Consider the following 25,281-nt stretch of genomic DNA (forward strand, 5'->3'; position numbering starts at 1 on the left):
GACACGCCTACCAGGGCTCAGGGCTGGGGCTGAAGGCCTGAGCCCCATCAGCTGTGCCCTGGCTCTTGAACTTCTGAAGATTGGCGTAGGTGACTCGGAGGGTCAGTAAGTTTGGCCACCCCTGCCCTAGATAGATATTCAGGGCAGCTAGCCAGTCCTGCTGCCCATACAGCTATGGCTACAGTGCTCTTTTTAGCATGCTAGCTCTGACTGAGCTAGTGGGGGAGTGTCTACTGAGCTGGAAATTACACTCTTAGCTCCAATATTGACATACCCTTGATGGCAATGATAACTCTTTGATTTTAGGGATGGAAGGGGTTACTTGCAATTAAATTCTTAAAACTTAGAGCAGGCACTGGGGCATTTCAAACAAAAGAGAAAATTAGCAACACAGAACTGACTATGTGAAGGGATTTGTGTTCTGTGGACTGTCCTGTTTTCTAGAGGTACCTAAATTACTCCATTGTAAGCTTTGAAAGTTGAGAGAGTTTTGATACGAATGTGGACTTGACAGTTTGGAATTAAACCTCTGAATTACTCTCAGAAAAAGCTGTCAGACTCTCCTAGTGCTTGAAATCTAAAAACACTAAGGGGCCTATTCTCCTGTCATTTATACCACTACAGCTTTGGGTGTCATTTAAAGCACGAGTCATCTTGTCACTCCCAGTTTATGCAAATCAATATTCTTCTATTAGAAAATGAACAAATCTCACATTATAATTGTGCAGAAAAAGAAACTAAGGTTGCCTCTGAACATGGGTCATTTCTCCATATGGACTAATTATTGACATTAGTCCTTCCAAAAGTTTAATTTAAAATTTTAGTTCAATTTCTTACCTCCTGCCCCCCAAAATGTGTGAGCATAAGCAGAAATCAAGGAACTATTAAAGTGGAGAATACATAGGCCTATTTTTTTTAAATTATACCCCGAGGCAACCATGCAATCAGTGTCATTTTGCAAATTTTTAAATACATATATTGTTGCTGTAAATATATGTATTCTGCATCTAGCCCCAGTGATGTAGGGAGCTGCAACTCTATCCTTCTCCCTAGCTAAGCAGGATAGTCAGCTCTCCCACTCATTCTCCCTGTAAGTTCCCCACAGTGTCTTACCTCCCCCCCAAAACCACCAGCGCCCTACATTCACTTAATCCCCATTTTTCCTCACTTTCCCCTCAGTCACCTATTCATCATATTCTCCTTCTGTGACTCGCCACATTCATCAGTGTGCTACTTTCTCCCCCTAGCATCCACCTCATCCACATGACCTGACTCCTCATAACTTCTGGAGCAGATTGTTAGCACATTTTTCCCTGTTTTTTTCCTCCCCCACAGTCCCATTCCTTGGCTCCTCCACATTTTTCTGTCCTCGGCCTGGCTTTCACATGGTGATTAACGGGCACCATGTTCCCTGAAGGCAGCCTGGCTTCAGCCCCAATGAAAAGCTGCCTAACTTTGTGCCCTGAGGTTTAATAACTTTGGAGTACAATTGCTGTTAGTGCTCATGCTAACAATGTTCATTATCTGAATCCCTATGTAACCTAGCAAATGCTCTGCCATTAAAAGATCATAGTAATAAATTATACTTTGAGAGAGAGAGAGAGAGAGAGAGAGAGAGAGAGAGAGATTTCCTCCCAAGCTCTGTACTTGTTAATATTACTTCCACCCGCAACTTATATCAAGTCTAAGAACTTAAACTGCATTAATCAGTAACTATGGTATTGGTTTCATAATATATTGTTATTTTTAAATTTCATGTAATGTGATGCTTTGAGTTTTACAGCAGTTCACTTGTGCATACCTACCAAACAGGGGTGAAGTTTACAGTACTTAAATGCCAGATATACTGGAAACATGCTATATAACAGGTAATTGCTTTAATGTGTGCTAATCCCTTTAGACGGTGGTATGCTTTATCATAATCCCTTGACAAGGCAAGGAACTTATTACATGAATGAGAAACCCACATGGAAAACAATGAAATAAAGTGCCCCACATTTTCTCTTCACACCTATGCTATGCCATCAATGAAGGTATAATTAAACCCAGTTCCTGTAAAGGGTATTATATGGATTAAAGCTGTATTTCATCTATTTCTGTCATTGCTAACACAGAGTTTGTTCCAGTTCCCACTGTAATCAATTGCCAAACTTCCTCTGTTTTCAGTGACAGCAGATTCAGGCATACAATGAAGTTACAACTTATTCTAGATTTGATGAGTCAAATTCTACTTTCATAGGCATTTGTCTAGTTGAGAGGAGATTCTGCTTGATAATAAAAATAATTATGCAGGAATTTAGTGAAGTTTCATACTACGAAACTAACAAAATAAGAGATTAAAAAAATTGTGAGTAAACATAAATAGAGCAAGTAGACTTACAGTGAACGTCTACAGTGGAACAGAGTCAATTATATACATTCACCCTTAATGTCATCATTTCCTAATTTTGAGTACTTAACCATGAAACCTTAATGCTGTATAATAGATTCTGGAATTTAATTGTGTTGAATATGTTTTGATATAAGCCCCCTGCAATTCACCACCATTGTAATTTTCATATTGCTTCAGTACATAGCACATAATGAGTAAACATAAGGGCCTAACTGAACTCTGGAACAAAGAAAGGTAACTCCATTGAAATCAAACTACTTACACCCAGATTGGCGTATAGCAACAGCTCTTCATACTTTTCATTTCCTAGCACAGTGCAGCTGGAACTTCTGTTTTAATTAACATAACATGAAATTTTAAAAGCGGTTTTAACCACTCATTTTGGATAGTTTTCACACAGTGAAGTTGACTTGAATACGGAACATATATTAATTAAATGTACAGCACAACAGTCTCTATACAGTGTGTGTCTATGATTAAGCTTTTCAATGAATAGATAATGCAATGCATCTATTAAAAGAATGAGAACCCACATGTGACATACTGAAATATTATTGTTTCTGTAATAAGATTAACCATCCATTTATACCAAGAATATTTAAAAAGATGGAACTATTTTAAATTAATTCTAGTAAAGAAATAAACCTTGTATTATACCAGGCATCCTTGTGCAGCAGAGAAGTTTAGATTCCATTGTTTTACTGTTACCATCCCTCAATTGTTTAAACATCCAGTGGCCTCTGCACATGGATCATGGACTCCCAAAACTATTCACATTAGGACTCCCTTTTCCATACCACAACCATGAAACCCCCACCACATAGGCAGGGCCACGCTCCTGTTTAGTAATATGGGAAGGGCAGAGTCACTACCTTCCTTAACCCCCTGTTAGAAAATCCTTGCTGCATATATTTCAGTATAGACAAGTGTATACACAAAGAAAGCAACGTCCCTCAAGAGTTCATCTTTACTCCAGAGCATACCACTTATTTTACTTGTTTCATAAGATGTTTCCATTTTCATTTTGATCTGACTACTATTATGGCCCAATGGATGGATCTCTGATCATTTTGATCCTGTGTCTAGTACATTCTTCCATGCACTTGAATATTTGTGTATGCCAAGTCTGACATCAGTACCAGTGGAAGCTTAAAGGGTGCAACAAGCTTTTCAACCTTGTCATTAAGCGTAGTATGCCAGAGGCCAGCATTTTAAGTTTTGGGCCAGAGCAACAGAAAGGGTTAATCCATTACCACTTCCAGAACTGTAATGGACTTTCTGGCACTGAAGAAATCAAACTGGTTCTGTTCAGTTGTTTTTAATTACTTGGCATACTTTGTTCCCTTTAAGTTTTAGTGGCTCTTCTCCAAAATAAACAATAAGTCAAGGAGAGGACAAAGCTTGAAAGAAAAAAGCACTGTATAAATCAGAATATAAATCTGTTCAAAGCACATCCTGCCTAGTTAGCATCAAGTTCCCTTCCAAACAGAAAAAGAGGAACTGCTTGCAGAAATTTGAGATTCAGGCCAGAATTTTAAAGAGCTCAACTTCCATTTAGACACCAAAGTAAGTGACCAGCACATTGAGTGCTGAGCTCTCCTGTGAAATCTGTCTGTAAGTGTCACAGTGGGAACTGAAGTCTTCTGAAAATCTGACCCCAATTATGGGTGCACTAAGCCCTTGAAAATCTGGCCTCAGATCCATAACGCTATGGCACTTTAGAACATGTGGTGGAGAACAAAACCAGAAGGATAGACAGATGACCTAATAGATCTTTTCCAGTTTTGACTTCTATGAAAGCTATTGTCATTAACAGAAAGAATTGTATTATATTGGATGTTTCACCACTGCTTGCCATTATGTTTATAGGAAAGAGGGTTAATGGCTATTTATTTCATACTAGAGATGACTGCAGTTTTGTTGAAGTCACTGGCCCAGGATATGAAAGACACATGGTAGGTGAGGTAACAGCCTCTCTTAGACCAAAATCACCTATGGTGATGAGAGAGGTAGATAGTTGAAAATGAACCTCTCTGAGGGGCAGTAGCTAGGTTGATGGAACAATTCTTCCGACATTGGGGGTTAGGTTGGCCTAGTTATTACTTTCAGGGATGTGGATTTTTTACACCCTTAAGAGATGTAGTTATCCCAATGTAAGTTCCCAGTGCAGAGCAACCCTAAACTAAATACATGCTGGGACAGATTGAACCCCTTATATTAAACATGCTTGCTGTAGGTGACTCCTTAAAATGAAGTGGGCAACTAAGGTTTAGAAACCAGTAGGTTGTGTTAAAAATTGTTGTAGTGAGTCATGAAATCAATCTTGAGTCCTGGTTTTTAGTGTCTAGAAGAGTTATGAATTTAAATTCCCAGGCTTGTCTTCTGAAGTGATGTGAAGGTTTTCTTTGAGGATGAGATTGAGCGCTCAGGTATGAAGTGATAGCTTTGTGAAAAGCGTTCACCCACAGATATGGTGTGTTTAATCTTTTATCATTTTTCTGAGAGAGTTCATTAGAGTGTAGTGATTGGCTGGTTTCACCCACATAGTAGTTGTTGGGGCATTTGATTCACTGAGATGAGCAAGTTTACATAATGAGTTTTGCCTGATTAGCTGTTCCTAAATCTACAAACGTAACATATTTCTTGAATGTATTCATTATTCTAAACTTTTCATTAATTACTTCTGTGAATAATCCCAAACTGTGAATATTATAGTCAAATTCAAAATTATAGTCATAATTCAAAATGTGAATTATGGAAAAGACCTGTGCAGTTAGACACACTGAATATCGAATTCTACATTTGAAGGTTCACACTGTATTGGTTAGTTACCCTTACATAAGTTATACGATCAAGGAACAGAAATAGTGCCATGTTATTTATGTAAATAACAAACACATGGCAAAATTGCAAACTGATTTTATAATCAAGTCTGCACTTTGAAGTTCCCTTTTGGCAAATAATGAAACATTTGATCTAAAAAAGCATTTTCACAAGGATTTGCACTAGCAACACTTGAGTGCACAAGTGTTCCCAGAAAATAGTGAATCCAACCAAATCAAAATGTACCTTTAATAAGAAGTGTCATCCCTGGAATAAAGAGAGGTGTTTCCACTGCTGCTTTCTCCAGCATTTTCTGCCAAGGGAATGCAGTTCTAAAATATGGCCTTGTCTACACTGAGGCTGCATCAGTGCAAACCAGACCAGGTCAAAAAATGGGAAAGTTCCATTTTAGGAGACCTGACACTGAATTTTTTAGCTGGCTGCCCTCCTGGAAGACTATTGTCAATTTCACTTTCAGAGTGGAGTGGACAATCATCTTATCCTGAAGTCAATTATTTTGGCAAAATTGAAATTTTGCAACAGAAATTTTCAATTTTGGGAAGAGGGCATTTCCCATTGGAAAGTAATTTCATCTAAAGGTTCCTGACCAGCTCCTGTAAAAACTGTAGGGTACATCAGCTATGGTTTGCACTGGTGCAGTTTTTCTGCTTGAAAAAAGAGTAAGTTGCTCAGGTGCAAACTGTGGTTTTCCCTCTATGCATAAGATTTGCATAGGTGCAGTTAAACACCGGTGGCTGGCCACTGATGTCTGAATGGGGGATTTGCCCCAATCACGGTTAAGGCCTTTATCTACAGATCTATAGGTGTTTTAGAGGTGTTCGGTTCTGAAGCAGCACTGTTATGTATGCACAGGGAGAGCTATAGTTTTATGTAGGGAAATGCACTCACAGAGGCTCTGCTTTTAGTACCCAGGGTTGTTGTCTAGTGAGGAAAGGATTTGCTTAGGGTTCAGTTCCTCCTTCCTAGAAAGCAGGTTGTCTGTGGCGTACCAGTTCCTGACAAACAAAATATAAGTTCCTTGTTGCTGCTGACTGTTAGTAATTACAAAAATTCCTCACCACACAAATACATCACCTAATTTTTCTGGTGACGAGGGTGGGATCCTGTTGAAAATTACAGGCAAGCAGCAGGATTCTGGAACTGCCCCAATAGAAAATTGTTATCTCAAGAATGCCCAGCAAGCATCTGAGTCTGAAGGTGCCATCTTCAAATCAGAACCAACATTGTTTGCTTGCAACTTGAAATGGCCACACTGGGACACATTGAGAACTTCGATATAAAAGTCAACTTGAATCATGGGATAATTATTCAGACAGACTTTATTATCTTGAAGCAAATAAGATAGGATGACCCTGAACAGAAATGGACTGTTCTCTTGGCAGTCTGAGGGGCCAAGACATTCGACATTATATGATTGCATATTGCACCTGCTTTGTCCAAGATCAGCACATACAATGGAATCGTAGCTTTGCTGAAGGCACATTTCTCACTTACACCAGTGGTTCTCAAACTGTGTGAATAAGGACCCCAAAGTGGGTTGCAACCCCTTTTTAATGGGGTCACCAGGGCTGACAGACTTGCTGGGGCCTGGGGCCAAAGCCCAAGCCCCACCATCCAGGGCTGAAGCTTGAGGGCTTCAGCCCTGGGTGGTGGAGCTCAGGTTCCACCTGCTCCCCCCGCTTGGGGCTCACCTTGAGCTTTGGCTTTGCCCCCTTCCTCCCCGATCCTGGGCAATGGGTCTCAGGGGGAGTGGGGAGCGTCAGGCTTCAGTCCCCGCTCCTGGGGTCATGTAATAATTTTTGTTGTCAGAAGAGGTCACAGTGCAATAAAATTTGAGAATCCCTGACCTATACCATCTGTCATTATTTGGAAATTTCAATTTCATGAACGAAGTCAATTAGTTGATGACTGCATCGATGCCTAAATTGCCAAACTGCATCTGATTACTGAACGTGGTAACTTTGGTAATTTTCTTAATGACATTTTGCAAGATGACCTTGTCTGTGGAGTTCAGAATGAATCACTTCAGTGCTGTCTCCTTTCTGAGCTGAATTTGACATTTGCCATCAGTCAGGAAAAAGGTCTTGATGTCCAAAACAGAACCATTGCACACTAAGGAAAATTTATGTCATGACAACCAACATGAAGGCTGGCCATCATGATCCAAAAGATGATTGTCCTAGACAAACAATGGGAACTCAATCACATTAATATCATTGGACAAGATTAATCATCTAAACATCTACCTATGCTGCAAAGGACAGCATCAATGCTCTGCTTGTAGATTCAGAAATTCTGAGTGATGTTTCAGCAAAAAAGGTCACAGTGAGAGAGTTTGTCAATTAAAGGTCAACAGAGTGAAACAAAAGGACTGTAATAAGCTCTCTCATCCTCAAGTATCAAACAAACTCAATGGTTCCTTTGACAAAGATATCAAGAAGCTTTACAATATTCAAAGCATCTGCGACAAGGAATCTTGAGGTTCTGAAATGTTCGCAATAGTGTTCCTCAATGGCCATGACTGCAAAATGGAAGTCGACTATTGTTCTGGAGTATCGATCATCACTGAAGACATTTTTTTTTTCAAAATTGTCATCCCAAGTTGTCAAGTCAGTCATGCAACCTTCAACACTGCAATGGACAAAATGTTGACCACATCAAAAGGTGTGATGTGAATGTTTGCTACAGCTCTTTCCATGCAAGATGTCCTTTTGTGACTATGAGAGGCAAACATAAAAGTCTCTTAGGTAGATTCTCTGTTAGGAATCAGCATCCAAGGTGTCCATGTCATCAATGAAGAGCAACTAAGAAAGATCGTAGACAAATTCCTTCAAGTGTTTTCTGAAGACCTAGGCGCTTACAAGGGGCCACTAATGTTGCTGAACTTGGATTCAACAGTTATGCCAATCCACGTGAAGGTCAGAAATGTACCTTTTGCCTTACGTCTGAAGATGGATGCAGAGCTAGAGCATCTCATTGCACAGGGAATCTTGAGCTACTTATGCATACACAGTGGACTAACTTGACTTTATCTGTACTCAGGCTGAAAGGCAACATGTGAACCTGTGGAGATTACAGGATATGAACAAGGCACAAAAAGAATACTTTTACCTAGTGCCCACAGTTAACCAGCTTCTCACTGCTCTTGTTGCAGGAAGAGTCTTCACAAAACTTGACTTTGCCCAAGCATGTCAATAACTGATTGTTGATGAAGACACTGTAGATGCACAGATGAGTATTTCTAATCAAGAAGTACTTAGAATCAAATGTCACCACTTTGGAATTCTATTTCACTGGCAATTTTCCAATACTTCATGGAAACTCTACTTTCCAGAATTCCAGGCACTGAACCATATTTTGGCAACATCTTGATTATGGGATAAAACCAGGGATAAACTTGCTGAGGGCTTCAAGAAGATGATATGCCAATTCAAGAAGTCAGGCATGCAAGTCAAGAAAGAAGAAAGTGTGAAATTGGAGCTATAAGTGTTACCTTTTTGGGTTATTGCATAGATGCATCTGGTGTCCACCTGACAGAAAACAAGGTACGGGCAATCCATGATGCCCCGATCTGAAATCCAGACAGGAACTTCAAGCATTTCTTGATGTGTGTGATTCTTGTCCGGGAGCATGCAAGCCATTTGCACACATTAGCATGACTAGGGACAGTTGCCGGTGAGCCTGGTGCCTGCACGGGAGGGCAGGGGGTGGCACAGCCACACCAGGGGAGCTGCCCAGGCTGTGGCCTGGCCCCTGTGAGCAGCGGCTTGACATGCTGCTGCTTTCGCCACTGTGGTTTCACGCCAAGTCGCTGGCCATGGCCCTGCTGGTCTCGCTCGTTGTCATTATTGCCCTGCTGCTCCGCAGATATACGCTTTATATTTGCAGATATCCTCATCTGTGGATATACATTTTGTGTCCATGCAACAGGCTCTAACAACAGAGCATCAGGCTAAGTGCTTATGACTACATGCTTGTCCACAAGCCAGGAAAGTTGATCGCCAAGACCAACGCACTGAGCCAAATGCCACTACAGATGCCGGGTAATGCCATTCCTCCTCCAGTGGAAGTTTTAATGTTGGAATCCCTCCCTGGCTCAGCTCTTAGGCCAGCCAGGTCACAAAAATGACTGCCATGCTGGTATGCATCCTCAGCTGGGTGTGGAGGGAACAGCCAGCTCGGAAACTGCCTGTGGATTTCAAACCATTTTTAAATGGTTAACATAAGCTTTCTGCCCCTAAAGGATACCTCTTGTGGGACATCGCATTGTTATTCCTGAAAGAAGTTGCTGTGTCATCTTAGTGACATGACATGCGGCACATCTAGGAGTTGTGCACATGAAAGCATTGGCCAGAAGTTGTCTGGTGTCCCGGAATTGACACAGACGTAGAAAAAAACTCAAATGCTTGTAGCACATGCCAAGCTACTCGACATAACTGACTGAAAGCCCCAGCATTTCCCTGGGTAGTAACTAAGAAATCATGGTCAAGAATCCATATTGATTTGAGGGGCCCTTTCAGGGAAAGAACTCTGATCATAGTAGACTATCTGGGAATCCTCAGAGTGATCCTGGTCTCATCAAATGTCTTCCACAACAATCACAGATCTACATCAACTGTTCACAATGCACAGGTTACCAGATACTGTCGTGTCTGATAAATGAACTGCTTTTAACTCTGACGAGTTCAAGGACTTTGCCAAAAGCAACCTCATTGATATTATCACCATTGGTCCACACTGTCCCCAAACAAATGGTCAGGCCAAGTGTATGGTGCCGAAAACCAAAGATGCCATAACGAGGATTATTGAGGGAGACTGGCTGAGGCGGCTTGCATATTCCTCAATTGCTCAACATGTCACTCTATGCCTTACTACTGGAGGTAGCCCAGCTGAGATACTCATGGGACATTTTAAAACATGCCTCAACCATCTCAACCCCAGCCTATCTGAGGAATTACAGCACAAACAAGATCAGCCTCTGGATTCCTCCCTCTCATCTACCCTGCATTCCTTCGTACCACAAGAAGGTGTATTCACTATAAGTTATGGAGCTGGACCGAGGTGGGTTCCTTCAACATCAGGGTCACCTGCCCCATCTCATACAAGGTCCAGACTACCAATGGACAAGTTTAGCATCACCACTTTGACCAGCTGAGAAGATGCTCATCTCAGAGACTTTAAGGTCAGAAGGGATCATCATGATCATCTAGTCTGATCTCCTCCACAGTGGAGGTCATAGAATCTCACTCACCCACTCCTGTAATAGACCCCTAACCTCTGGCTGAGTTACTGAAGCCCTCAAATGATGGTTTAAAGACTAAGTTACAGAGAATCCACCATTTATACTAGTTTAAACCTGCAAGTGAGCCATGTCCCATGCTACAGAGGAAAGCGAACCTCCTCCCCAAAGAGTCTCTGTCAATCTGATCCAGGGGGGAAATTCCTTCTTGACCCCCAAATATGGTGATCAATTAGACCATGAGCATGTGTCTGAGCAACATTACTCCAGAGGAGCCTTCAAATGTGCCTCATCTAGAGCCAACCATCGATGCTTCATTACCAGTACCACCTTCAGTCTCTGACATTCTGAGCTCACCAAAGGTGCTACTTGAAGGAGACAATGCTCCTGACTTGCCAGGGATCAAATTGAATCAGTCACCAAAGACACCTGCCCTGCTGAGTGTTGTAGAGAGACCGCAGTGCAGAAGAGAGCATCCACGATGGTTGGACGATTTATGTTGCCTAAGGGGGGAGGGGTGTTACGTATGCATAATGGGAATAATTTATGGAGAAGAATGCACTCACCAAGATTGCTAGCGTTGGTACCCAAAAGTTGTTGTCTAGAGAGGAAGGGATTCATTCGAGGTTCAGTTCAGCTTCCTCCTTGCTAGCAGGTAGTTTGTCTGTAATTTTTCTTCTCCTGACATAAACAAAATAAAAGCATTCATTGTTGCCATGATTGAGTAATTACACAAGTTCCTCACTACACAAATACAATAAGCACATTCTCAGCTTCCCTACCCACATGTCCCTTCCTGGGCAATAATCATCCTGTAATGGAGTAACCTCCTCCCAGATGCCCTCTTATAGTCTCAGGGCAGCCCTACAAATGGCTGGCCCCTTGGTTTGCTTTCCCATCTTAGTCCCCAGTAACTCCATGGAAGCATGTGCTCAGGTCTATTCACATAATTTAATAAAAAGTCCCAAAGCCTAGTCCATATCACATCAGTATAAGTAGTTGTCAAAATGACATGTCCACTTGGCCATTTTTATAATACATACCACCTTCCAGAGTGTTCTGCCACACTGACTTTGTGTCATCCCTCCTCTGTCTCTCTATCAGGTCAGCCACCCCAACCCTTCCTTCTGGTGGGCAACCCCTCTCTTAGCAGCAGGAACTCCCACGGCATCTCCACTGGGAGTCTTTCATGATTCCACATTCCTCAGATGCCCAACTCTCCACCATTGAAACACCACTGGGTAACCCCCTCCACTGCTCCCCCTTCCCTTAGCCATCTCTAGTCTTTGACTCCAGCTCTGTGGTTTAGAGCCAACAGGGAGCTCCTTCTGCTGCCATCACCATCACCTTCAGCCCTCTCCAACCCTCTGGCCCCGGCTCTTTGGCTTGGGGATGCCAGCCACCAAACCCCTTGCTGCTCTCCTATCTTCAGCCATCTTCCAGGAACCACCTTCCCTCTCTCTGGTAAGTCTCACCTCCTGCTCTGTCTCCTGACTGTCTGCTTCGACACACTGGATCTTACCAGATCTCTTATAGCTCCATAAATGCTGCCCCACCCTCTTAATTGACCCAGCTGGGAACACTTGGACTGGAATAGGACAGCTGAGCCCAGTTTCACTTAATGGTCCAGCTACTCTGTTACATGTTCACTTTTGGGTTGCTTTGGTTGTCACCTATGCAGATTACGCCACTCATGGCCCACACCTCCTCTTCTGGATTTTCTGCCATAATGAGCTCACCAGCTGAGCTTCTCCTAGGAGAAGCTCTTGAAACCAGGGAGTAAACAAAGCCCAAAATCTATGGGTTTTCAGATCAGAAGAGACCATTATGACAATCGAGTCTGATCACCTTCACAACACAGGCCATTAAATTTCAGCCACTGATTCTTGCATGAAGCCCACAACTTGTAGCTGAACTAGTGCATATCAAGCTCTATTCTGCGAATTCTACAGCTTAGTATTGGGCTGCAGAATGAACGCTCCTGCTAAATGTAAATCTGATCTGAGGAAAGGCCTTCTTAGTTCAGGTTGGTTTCATTCAGATATGTATTAAACACCACACCTCACAGCCTCAATGCAAAGGATTTAATTACTTTTTCAACACATTTTACTGTCATATCTTGACAAAGTAGTTTACTTTGATTCAAACTAACTAAGAGTACCTGTTCGATAGTCAGTTCACAACAGAGCAGCTCCACTGCTGAGCTGCAATCTAATGCAGCTTAAATATCAAATCCTATGGATTTACATTAAAATTAAACCAGTTTAACAGCAGGTGTTGATACAAACTGAGAGGAGATGTGCCTTCTTACCATGATCCTCAAACTTAGCAGTAATATGCTACAGTATTGAGTTATATCTGCTGCTTGGGGATAGAATGAAAAATTCTCAAAGAAGCTTCACTTTTTTCTGTATTTCTTTGGATACATACAATATCTATGTATTAGCAAAAGTTCTCTCCAGAGATATCATTTTCTTCCATAACTCTTGTCACTATGATGTCCTAAACCCTGAATTAAATCCTGTGATTAAAATAATTGTGATGTGACCAATACTACATTATTGCATTACCCAATAAACAGAGAAGCAGCTAGTTATGGCTCCAGTCCTGCAAACACTTATGAACATAATTAAACGTTAAGTACATGATAGTCTCATTGACTTCCTTCAAACTTCTCATGTGTAAAGTTAAACACATGTTTTCAGGATCAGGGCCTATGTCAAAAAAAAGATACTTATTATCTATGGCTATCTGATTAATTAGCAATAATGGAAAAGGAATTTGATGAATATTGTGGACCAAGTTCATTGTGATTTAGTGGCAAATTATATATTTGCCAAAGTATTTAGAGTGTACCAGATGTTGAAAGTAAAAAAAACCAAAAAACAAACAGAAAAAACCCAACCCAGTATGGAGTCCATAATTAAAATTATCAAAGTTTCTTTCTGTGCTACTGATTTTATTTTATTACGTTGCGTTAACTGATAAAAGTTATTTAAAAATCATGGTGGCCACACAAAACCTAAAGGAGCCCAGTTTTATGTTGCAGCACAAGCTAAAAAAACACAGGTTAGTATTCAATCTTCTTTTAAATGGAGCTGAAGTTTAGTAGCTACCTTCATACGGTGACCACATCTCCTTTTGCATCCTATAGAGATTGCTAACTGGAAGATATAACCGCAGGGAGTTTAAGCAGCTGTTATGTGGCTAACCACATTATGCAGGAGGCCTGTCAGGTGAAATACATAATAAGACACTTTGCAACTTTCGCAAAGACTGCTGTCATACAGTATGCTTCAGTATGTCACTTTTCATATATTAAATTACTGCTGTAACAAAGCTCCAAGGTATGTATGGATATAGAATTGTCAATATCTACCAGGTTACTGGTGAAAGGAAAAGGGATAATAAAAAGTAACAGATACTAAAGAACTAAATTATTTTTCTTCAAACATATTCGTAAACAAAGAATCATGGGAATTATTGTGTAACAAACCCCATGGGTGTTACTGTGTAACAAACCACTTCTTCTGTGGCTGAATCAAATGTTTTCAGAAAAGACTTTAAACAAAACACAGTGAACCAAATTCTCATCTGGTGTAAATCAGATTCGTTCATTTGACTTCAAATCAGTGAAATTACATTGATTTACATCAGCTGAGGATCTGGTCTGGTAAGTGCTCATTCTCTGTATGTTTATAGTAACCATTCATTCACCACTGTTTGCTGATTTTCTGTAATCAAGAGTGGACAGCATGGAAAGAAACTATCCGTGTCCTCGTTCATATTTATCAACCTAAATTAAAAAAGAAAAAAGACCATTTCCCAGGGGAAAAAAAAAAGGAAGACTTTGTAGACACAACCTTCCCTCCTCCAAGTCCCTAATTTTCACTTTGCTGAAATATTTTTTTTCCTTTAAAACACTGACATTAGAACAGCACAATGCATAATTATCTACCAACATTTAAATGCTATAAATAAAGATTTTGGTGATAAAGTAGATACACACTCAGACTTCTTAAGTGGCCCTCATTGGAAGGTATTTTCTATCACTTTTTTACTGCAAACTATTAACTTCACAAGCATTTGATGGGAGAACATAGGTTTCAGACTCTGGGATTTAGGCTAAATAACCAGTCTCACATGATTTTATGCTTCTTGCACAATCCTTTTTCCTGTGTCTTAGGTGACTAGACAGCAAGGGATGGGGTAGGGGGTAATAGGCACCTATATAGGACAAAACCCAAAATATTGGGACTGGACCTATAAAATACGGACATCTGGTCACTCTACTTGTGTCTCATGTTGAGTTTGTGTCGAATATTATTATTATTAATATTTATTGCAATACTGCCTAGAAGCCCCAGGACCCTATTGGACCAGGACCCCATTGCGCTGCACTTCGTACAAACACAGAACAAGATGGTCCCTGCGCTGAAGAATTTACTATCTAAGTAAATAATCTAAGCAGTTGAGAGGTACTGTGTGGACACAACTTCTAGCTCCATTGAAAAAAATTGATCTGGGAGAATATTTTGGAGAGATCAGAATGGAAAAAGTCAGATTGTTTCCCTTTTATATAGGAATTTGCCTGAATTACATAGGAATTTGAATGAGCTGTCAGAAACCGAGCTCTGTAAAGGCAGCATCCCCCACTGCCAAAGAGAGCAGCAGCTTCTTGCAGTGCCCTACAGCAAACAATCCCCTCTGCAATAGATTGCGCTCACCCAGTCCAAGTGGAGCCATAACCAGGCATGCTCAGTACAAGGCAAGGTAGTTGCTACTGCAATACCAGACCTTTGACTGAAGGATGAGTAGGTAATAAAATAAGATCCTCAAATGAAGCAGGAGGACAAACACTGTTAATGCACAAAATGATTTGGAACATATCAGTATAGAATGTATGGGTTTGGGCTGCTTATTATTATTTGTAAGTGTCTGAAGTAGACATACATCATGTGAGGCCTTTTGGAATAAGGGCCAACATTTTTCAAAATGAACAGTGATTTTGGGTACCCAACTTGAGACCCCTTAATGAGACCTGAATATCAGGAGATGAATCCTCAGCACTTTATGACAAACAGGCTGATTTAAGGTGTCTTGAGTTGGGTATCCAGCATCACTGGTCACTTTTAAAAATCTTGGCCAAGAGTGCTGGGATTGGCATTAGGAATAATGGCAATACTACCTAGCTCTTATATAGTACTTTTCATTAGCAGATTTCAAAATGCTTTACAAAAGAGGTCAGTATCATTATCCCCATTTTACAGATGAGGAAACTGAAGAAAGAAAGGTAAAATGATTTACCTTAGGTCACCCACCAGGCCATTGGCAGAACCAGGAATAGACACATCTGCCTCACCCCACCCAATGTCTCCTGAGTCACAGTCCAGTGCTGTCCTCTAAGCAACACTGCTTCCCTAAATGAACTGAATCAGTTCTTAAGAACTTCCAGTACCCAGAAGGACAAAAGTCCTAAAAAGATCCCAAGATTCTCCCATTGTTTTGTGTACTGCATGCAGGGTAATAACATGAGATGATTCCATACCTATTAAACTAAACTATCTCTTTCTTAAAGGAACTATTTATAGAGCTCCTCCAAGTTCAGCTTAGCATTCTAGCCATGTGCATGCAGACTGACTTCTTGGCCTCTCCTCCAAACTCTTTCCTCCTAGATCTGTGCTCCTCCCTTCAGGTTCTATGGAAGTTGGTAAACCCATCATTTCTTGCTGTCGGGGGGGGGGAAGGGGGGACAGTCAGACAGCACATATCTTTGACCCCACCCACAGCTCCCAATCCCCTGTAGCCCCCTCCTGGAGCAGCTGCGATGCCCAAGTGTGATAGAGTCCACTTGCTTCTCCCACATAATTGGTTCCCTTTCTCACCTTAGAACCAATGGACCCTGCGTCCTTTGTTTTATTTGCGCTAACAGCAGGTGTCAGCCCTCATGTTTCTGGTTGCTGGAGTAAACTGAATTCTCAATATACCTAATGGCTAGGTGAATAAATTAATTAAATGGCAAAAAAAAAAAATTCCCTACGTTAATGCAGAGGTAAAGTTCCTTGGTAGTACGTCATCTCCTTGCAGAATGCTAAGTTGAACAAACCTCAAACTTCTGAGAACCAGGAAAAGCACAGTTAAAGGTGTGTGGGAAATGTTTTTAAAACCTTTTTGTACTTTAATAGTGTTAGATGATATCATGTGGGTCAAAATGAATGGGTTATAAAAGGAGATGAAGAGCTTGTTACTTTTCAGCAATTGTGGAGTTGGCAAAGTAAAGATATATGTGTTAATGGAGTTTATTGGAACATTGCTCCATGGGCAACCTTAACTGTGCATTTCCTGGTTTTTAGAAGTTTGAGATTTGCTCAGCTCACTGTTCTGCAAGGGGACGACCTACCCACAAGCAACCTTAACTCTGCATTAACATAGTTTTTTTGCCACTGAATGGCCTAGTTTTTTGAACAGGAAAAGATATGTTGTTGGTAGGAATTAGTCATCATTTAGATAGTTGCACATATATCACATTCCACAATTTGCCAGCCAGACCCTGCTCTGCACATCATGAGTGTCTCACAAGCCCTGCTTTGCCAAGTTCCCTAGCCATGCCCCTGACTCATTCACTGCATTTCCCCTTCCAGCCTGGTCCCCTCCCCGCTACTGTAACTAGACTCCTTCACCACAATCAGGAAACACACCTCCCTGACATCCTCACTTCCACGTATAAAGCATTTCTATTGCAATTACTTTCCGCCATCCTAAAACCCAATTCACATGCAGTGCCTTAAGTGAAGGACAGCTAAGTTATAGTGGAATGTTGTTCCAGGTTGTGTTTCTGAACAGGTGGAGTGTGGAGTTTGTGGCCGGGGTGGCGAGAGAAATCACAGCCAGGGTTTCTGGTCCAAAACACTGACAGTTTTATGTTTGAGAGAGAGATCCTCTGACTCCTGTCCAATAGAGGCACCCCATCTCCAAGAAACAGTGAGCAGACAGAACTTGCAATGTTTCTATGCCATACAGCCATGAGCTCTCCAATTTCCTGATTAGTCTTCTTCCAACACTTATTATTAGCTTTTGTATAGTGTCTGTAGCAATTATTTCCTACCCCTTACACAACCCCTCTCCTGGTCCCCATTGTGCCCCCCACTCACAAAGTCCAACGTCTCTGGCTCCTCCCCACCCGAAATAATAAAAATGTTGGTTAAAGCAGTTGCTGATTATACTGTTGTGTTCACAGGAAACCTCCCCATAAAATAAAAATGTGTTATGTTATAAGAGAGACTGGCAACTTGTAGCAAGCAGCATGAATTATCAGATATTTATTGCACAGGTATACAAAGGTTCAGATTAGAAACCTCAATGGCAGGGTGTTCACCGAGGCAATGGCATCACCACATTTCCCTCACAATATCCAGGCAACTGTAACATGGCTACATAGAAACCCTTTAATGTTTTTTTTCTTTACTGGTGCATGTACACTGTAATCCTTCCAGACTGCATATCTATACAAGCAAAGACATGAACAAGTTTTTAAATATGGTTTACAGGTTTGGTGTCCCAAAGATTTAGTGGGTGCCGTGCAGAACCTTGGGTAAAACTTGACTCACTGCAGCCCCAACCCCTTTGTCCTTCCCAAATTTGGAACATTAGTGCCCCACGAGGCACACCAATTTAAAAGCAGTACAATAACTTTGGATTTTAGAGCACTCACAAGAGTTGAGCTTTAAAGCATATAAAATGACAGGAACAGAAACCATCCAGTATTTTTCTGTATTGGTGCATGTGCACCATTTCATTGCACATTTTCTTAAATATTGTTCTCAGCTGAAGTCCCCCAAAAACTTAGTTGGTGCTATGCATTACATAAAACTTGACAGATTGAGATAATTTTGACCCACATTACAGCAATAGTTTGATCTCTAGATCTGTGCAACCCCCCCCCCCAAAATACACCTGGAAACTTTTTGAAAAATAGCTTTTTTTTCCCCCAGAGCTTATATTTCTGCAACCCCAGCTCAAAGGACCCCAAGCTTGGATTGCTACCCTATTCTGCACTCTCCTGAGGAACACCAAATTTTGAAGGAATCTGGATAAGCATGTTGATTTTATAGGATTTAGAAAGGTCAACCTTTAAACATAAGTTGTGACACAACCTGAACTATAGTGGAGCTGCTGCACAACTATAATACATAGTCCTATTGCCTCTATGACATTAAGAAATAAAAGGAATTAAGAACCAACACTATTAGGAAAAAGGAGAAGGTTAAATTAACAAAGAGACAAAGATAGGAACTGGGATAAGAGAAAAGGCAGGAAAATCAAGGGAACAGATAAATGAATGAACAAGTTAAACCCACACAGTAATCAGATCCTCCCTCAAATAAAAACATCCATTTTAATAATTAAATGTAATCGAAACCCCAAGCATAATATAAAGGCAAGTGGATGCAAGTCCAGACTCTGTCCATAAGTCCTGGGTGGTCTGTGTGCACAGTTTTTTGGTTTGGAGCTCTACAGGTAAAATGGAACCATAAAATAATCTAAAATAGACTTTGCAGGCCTGATTACTGCTTGTGTACCACATGATGGCAACACACTCCTTCGACAATAGGTCAGCCTTCACCTGGATGTACACCTACTGACCTGGAGCTCCTCCCCTCTGAGTCTTAGCTAACTAGCTACGTAAGGAATCATCAGCATTCACTCTAAGGCATTTCACTGCAAGGCACATCCCTAACTGAGCTGAGTAGGCTCCAGGTTGCTCACACCTTTCCCTTCCCTCAGCTTCCGGAGTAAGGGAGGCCTAACAAAGTGAAGCAGGCTGATGCATCTCTCTCCTTGCGGATATGGAGCCTGTGGTTTCTATCTCCATGCTGGGCCCAGCTTATGGCTAGTGATGGACTGGCTTCTCTATATCTGATACTTTTGACAACCGAACTGTTTCAGTAACAAGTAGCTGAGGGAGACGAGCTGGGATTCTCTGGCCAAGAGGCAAAATGGAGTTCTCTTCCCTGAAACTGAGGAACGATCTCTCCTTCACCTGCTAGCAGCAGACTGCCAAGCCCCAAACACTATGTCAGTCCTTGTTCAGAGCACACATCTAGACAGAGTCAGCCATGTGCAGGCTATCCAGGCATGTCAGTCAGGCCTCTGGATTGGTAACTCCTCCTCTTCTCCACTGTCCACCCTGCCACACCTATGATGAATATCAAGTGTTACAGTAAATAGATCCCCAGTAGAGGGGGTGCTATGGTATGATTACAGCATTGCCAACTCTTGCAATTTTACCATAACTCTAGCAATTTGGGGATTTTGTTAGCTACCTCACGCAAACATGATAAAAGTGCCAATAATTCATGAATTTTCCCTTATTCAAAATGGCCACCATCTCCCATTACTGTGGATGGGGGCTGAAGCCAGCATTTCCATACAGCCTATCTTCATGTGGAAGTGAGGCTGTCCTTCATAAAGCTGGCTGTCACTCCCCACGGTTTTCAATGAGATTGAAGCCCTGCCCACAGGCAAAATGATTGTCACTGGATGGTTCAAGGGGGCCGGATGGGACATAGGGAGTGTGAGGAGCAGCAGACACGCTGTGAAAGGTGGATGGGGAGAAAGAAGGAGAGCAGGAAGCAGATTTCAGATTTGCAGGAAAAGGGGGTCAAGGGTGGGTATCTGGAACAGAGGGAGCAAGGGTGGGGAGGGGAAGAGAAGGTCTGGAGCAGCAGCAAATGGAGGGAATGGGGGCATGCTGCCTAGTCTCTGGCACAGAAGTGCATGTGTTTTGGCAGGAGGCAGGGAAGTGATACTTCCTGCAAAAAGCTAAAGCAATCCCATATTGTTATTGCTTATTATATCAATGATTGATATAATTCTTTAATATATCTGTAATTCCACTCTAAAAAAGTAATATAAGTTCTGTGTGTAAGTGTGAAGCATGATGCATTAAATAGGTCAGTGATTCTAAAACTATTTATCCTCTAGCCCTTCTATCAAAAAACAAAACAAAACAAAAAACTCGGAGGGGAGGGAGTCAAGACAGGAATAAGAAAAATGGATGATTGTTCCCCTGTCTCAGGGGTGAAAAGAAGGTAATTTGAATATCTATCTGAGCAGCCAGGGACAGGCATGTGTAACCTTTGGGAGGGATAGAATTTACTTTACCACCCATCTCTTTAGTGCTTCAACACAACACCAATCACATAGACCCCAGAATTCGGTCTTTGAGGATTTTCAGCAAGGATTGCACAGGGGCAACCTACCCAGTCAAGTCTGAAAAGAAACAGGTGAATTAACTTAAGTACCAACTCTATAAAATTTTATAATGAGAAACACAGTAATAGCAGCTTAATTTCTACTAAACAACAATACTACTTCATGATCTACATATATTATCTTCACAGTTATACATAAATATAAACAAAAGAAAGAAATTAAATTTTAACTGGTTAGTCCCCTCAGAAATGCAGTGAGAAGTGACTCAGTTCCAAAAGCTTAGGTTGAGTTCACCAGAGTGTCAATTTGAGTCTTTGGCCTGGTCTACACTGGAGGGGAGGGGGAGAAATCGATCTAAGTTACACAACTTCAGCTACGTGAATAATGTAGCGGAAGTTAATGTACTTAGATCGACTTACCATGGTATCTTCATGGCACTGAGTCAACTGCTGCTGCTCCCCCATTGACTCCGCCTGAGTCTCTCGCAGAGGTGGAGTACGGGAGTCGATGGGAGAGCACTCAGGAATCGATTTATCATGTCTAGACTAGACGCAATAAATCGACCCCTACTGGATTGAACACTGCCTGCCAATCCGGCGGGTAGTGTAGACATACCCTTTGTTCATCGACTCTATACAGTCTGCTGAGCCAAAAGCACTGCAATATCATCTTTCCTCCTCATGCTCGCAGAAATCACCAGTTGAAACCCATGCAAGCTCTTTCTCCTCTTCTGGACTGCTGCAGAATGATTAAGAGTTAAGGAAAATTAGCTTGCTTTCTGCTCCTATGGTTGAACTGCTCCCAGGGCCATCCCTAGCCATTCTGGTGCCCTAAACAGCCCCCCCCGGGGGGCTGCATGAGGTCGCAGGCGTCTGGGGGGGGCTGTGTGAGGCCTGGCCCCAGGCATCCATGGGGGGGAGGTTGGGAGGAGCCACCCCCCCGGCCCCTGCCTGCTCTGCTCTGCTTCCCTGGCTCCCAGCCTTGAGGTGGGGGGCAGAGGGAGAACCACCCCCCAGCAGTCACCGGTGGTCCAGCTGGGAGCCAGGGGAGTGGAGCAGTCTGGGGCCAGGTTGCTCCACTTACCATGCAGTGAGTGCAGGCCCGTCCCCTGCAGCAGTCCTCAGGGGAGTGGGGGCAGGGCTGTTGCAGAGAAGGTGTGGGGCTTTGGGGAAGGGGTGGAGTATGGGCAGGGGCCATGGGGAATGAGGTGGTGCATGGGCTGGAGCAGCATGCAGGTGCACAGAGCACCAGGAAATGAGGTGCCCTAAATTTCCTGGTACCTTACGCAGCTGCGTACTTTGCATATGGGTAGGGACCGCCTTGACTGGTCCTAACCCATGGGCAGGTTATATGTCCTTTTGCAAAGCAGCTTCTCTGACTACTTGACCTCAACGGAGTTTATTAGTCCACCTCCAGGAAGCCTATTAGCATGGCCAAAACTACCACACCCATTTCCAGAAACTTCTGGGCATGGAACAGAGCAACAATAACTCAGACACAAACTTATTCTTCCCTCTTTTCTCTCTCTCTCAAAAGACCGATCTTCCTATTAGACATGTGGGTTACCCATGCATTTTTTTTGCATTAAAAGTTGACTTTTCAACCTGAAATTATCATACACATACACTGGCAGAGGAGTAGAGGGGAGTTAAAAACTCAAAAAGACTGAAATACATTTGATTTTTCTGTAGATCTCATGATTTTAGGGGTCTGACTCATGATTTTTGATCTCTTGAGGCTAGCAAAACTGCAATTATGTCAAGGAACTTAGAGAACTCTACTTTCAGGAAGTACTTGATGGAAAAGAACAGTGTATTTGGAGGAAAGACTATAGACTGGATGTTGCACTGTCTTGGTGCCATCTCAATGTTCATACACAGAAGTTTCATAATTGAGTCAGTTCCTGGACTTATGTGGATGTGAGAAGTTAAATATTCCAACAACAGTAAGACAAAGAGAAAACAATAATCCTAGCACATACCAGATTCCTGTCCCCAAGTAGATGGAAATGAAAGGAGATGTGTGCAGCAACTGGATGTTCTTTAGATCACAACAGGAAAGCTATGAAATTGCAGTTGGGCTGGATCAAAAAGATGACAAAATAAGAGCTGCCACACTATTAGCTATAGTGAGAAAAAGCTGCCACCAGATGCAGATATGTCAACAGCAGTCCGGAAGGACTCATGTAAAACTCTAAAAGTGCTCCAAATATGTCATATACAAAATTCTCTCTTCAAAACACATGTAATCACGAATAAAGAGAAATACTCCCACAGAATGCTTTAATAGCAGCCTGCTGCAACACTGATGTCAAGACGCACACTTACCTTGATGCCTATAGCCCCAGCATTACTACATCAAGCAGTGGTGGAAGAAGTAACAGACAAAAAGGAAGAGACACCCACAAAGGCCAAAGCCTACTATGACCAACAAGCTAAAGACTTGCCAGAACTACAACCAGCAGTACCTACTGGGATCAAATTATTTCCTCAGGACAAGTCATACATTTGGAAACAAATTACATGTGTTGAACAGATGAATCCTCATTCATATAATAAAGCAGTTGGTGGGCATTTATTTCACCGAAACAACAAATACCTATGCCCACTATGAAAACAAGACAAGCATGGGTGTGGAAGATGGTGAAATATGCACGCCACTGAGACTTGATCAGCAGGACACAGAAGGAATATAGATATCAGATGCCCATCAGGACATACTCAAAACACCAGACCACCAGAAGAACCAAATCCAAAGCAGTCTGCTGTCTGTGCACAAGATATATCTCATGCTCAACTTGATGCTGGAGCGAGTGCAGGTCTACATTTTGTGCAATATTAGGCATGAAAGAACAACCCTCCAAAACCTACAGAAAAAATAGCTTAGTTCCCAGGCGAGGTATGAGTTAAGGCCTGTCTACACTTGACATGCTACAGTGGCACAGCTGCTGAATCGCAGCTGTGCTACTGTAGCGCTTCAGTGTAGACACTATCCACACTGATGGAAGGGGTTCTTCCATCGGCGTAGGTAATCTACCTCCCTGTAGAGACAGTAGCTAGATTGATGAAAGAATTATTCCATTGACCTAGCACTGTCTATGTTGGGAGTTAGGTCTGCTTAACTATACTGCTCAGGGGTGTGGATTTTTCACACGCGAGTGACGTAGCTGCATTGACCTAACTTTTTAGCATAGACCTGGCCTTAGTTAATTAAAAAAAAAAAAAAAAAAGATTTGATGTTACACACACACACTCATGTGTATGTGTGTGAGAAAGATAATAAAGATTGCATGGGGTATAAGAGACTGTTAAAGTATGTAAGCTGATAATAGTATTCATGGTTTTATTTTGCTGTCTCAAGTAGATGTGACAAGAGATGTTATAATAGCTTCCCAAGAGGGGCACTATAGCATGATTATGTATGTGAACTTAGAGAACTCTGCTTGTGGGAAGTGCTTGATGACAGAGAACAGCGTATGTGGAGGAAGGAATACAGCCTGAATGTTGCACTGCCTTGGTTCTCTCTCTTTACGTTCATATACAAAACATCAAGCACAATCTAGAGGGGTAATGCCAGTTTAATTTTCCTCAGCTCTGTGTTGCTCAGTCTGTGGAAGCTCCTTCTCTTTAGCACCCAAATGGCAAGGGGGCTACACAGTTTCACTCCTTCCATTTCCAGGAGAACCACTAATCCTGTGGAAATGAGGTGATTTGAAAGCAAAATAAAACAGGTGAAAGTGCAGGCAATAGAATTTTTTTGGTGAAAGCTGGCTTCTGTGAAGCTACATTTAAAAGCCTGATTTATGGAAAATACAGTATGCACATATCACAGCTATAAGTGGAACAGATTTACTAATGCCATCACCCTTTGTGAAGACTGCTTTAATGTTTGCACAATAACCACGTTTTTCGCTTTACGACATGTTTTGACAGCATAGCCTGAAATACTTGCATCCTGGAGAGCTTCAAGGGATAAAAGCTTTTGCTCATATCTTCTGAGTTAGCAATCTTTACGTAGGAAGGAGAGGTGGAAGGGTGAAGGTGCAGGAAGGAATCATCTCTGCACCAGCCTCAAATGGAATCTGCAGAAGAAAATTTGTTGCAACTTATGGCTGTATTGACTTTTCTCTTGAGCCCCTTCCTCTGTTGTAGATCATGCCTCCCTGCCCCAAGTATTGTTGGGAGCTTCTGGGACAGCTGTCAACAAGAGAAGCTCAGGCAATACCTCTCCACTGATGCCACACTGAAGCAGAGGAGAGGGCAGAAAGCCTCATAGCAAACATGAAGACACAGGGCCAACTATCTGGATCTCAGGGATCCACAGGTTCTAAGACAGAATACGCTACATATCCCATGAAGTGATGGGTGAGGGAGTCTCACTTTGATTAAACAATTTGAGGGAGGCTCCAGAAGGGGGAATTTGTAGAGTTTCATATTCCTCCCCATCCCGTTAGCTCCTTACAGTGGGATTTTTCACAAGAATGGGAGATTCTCCTTCTTAGTCACAGGAGTAAAGCATGCATGTGACACTGTTTATTTGGTCAAGAAAACTGAAGCAAGTCTCACACTAACGACTGTGTCTCTCAAAGATT

At 42.0% G+C, this 25,281-nt stretch overlaps 2 long non-coding RNA genes across 2 annotated transcripts in view; one reads left to right on the forward strand and one right to left on the reverse strand.

Moving 5' to 3' along the window:
- LOC115646884 overlaps positions 1 to 11,150 on the reverse strand; it is a 37,555-nt gene extending 26,405 nt beyond the window's left edge. The window contains exon 1 of the long non-coding RNA XR_003999165.1: positions 11,042 to 11,150. This is a non-coding gene — a long non-coding RNA (uncharacterized LOC115646884). The remainder of the gene's footprint in view (positions 1 to 11,041) is intronic.
- On the forward strand, positions 10,511 to 25,255 carry LOC115646888. The gene is made up of 3 exons (XR_003999166.1): positions 10,511 to 10,724; positions 14,689 to 14,691; positions 25,246 to 25,255. It is a non-coding gene; the product is annotated as an uncharacterized LOC115646888 (long non-coding RNA).
- The last annotated feature ends 26 nt before the right edge of the window (positions 25,256 to 25,281 follow it).

Source organism: Gopherus evgoodei, chromosome 1 (genome assembly GCF_007399415.2).
Source record: "Gopherus evgoodei ecotype Sinaloan lineage chromosome 1, rGopEvg1_v1.p, whole genome shotgun sequence".
Lineage (NCBI taxonomy): Eukaryota > Metazoa > Chordata > Testudines > Testudinidae > Gopherus > Gopherus evgoodei.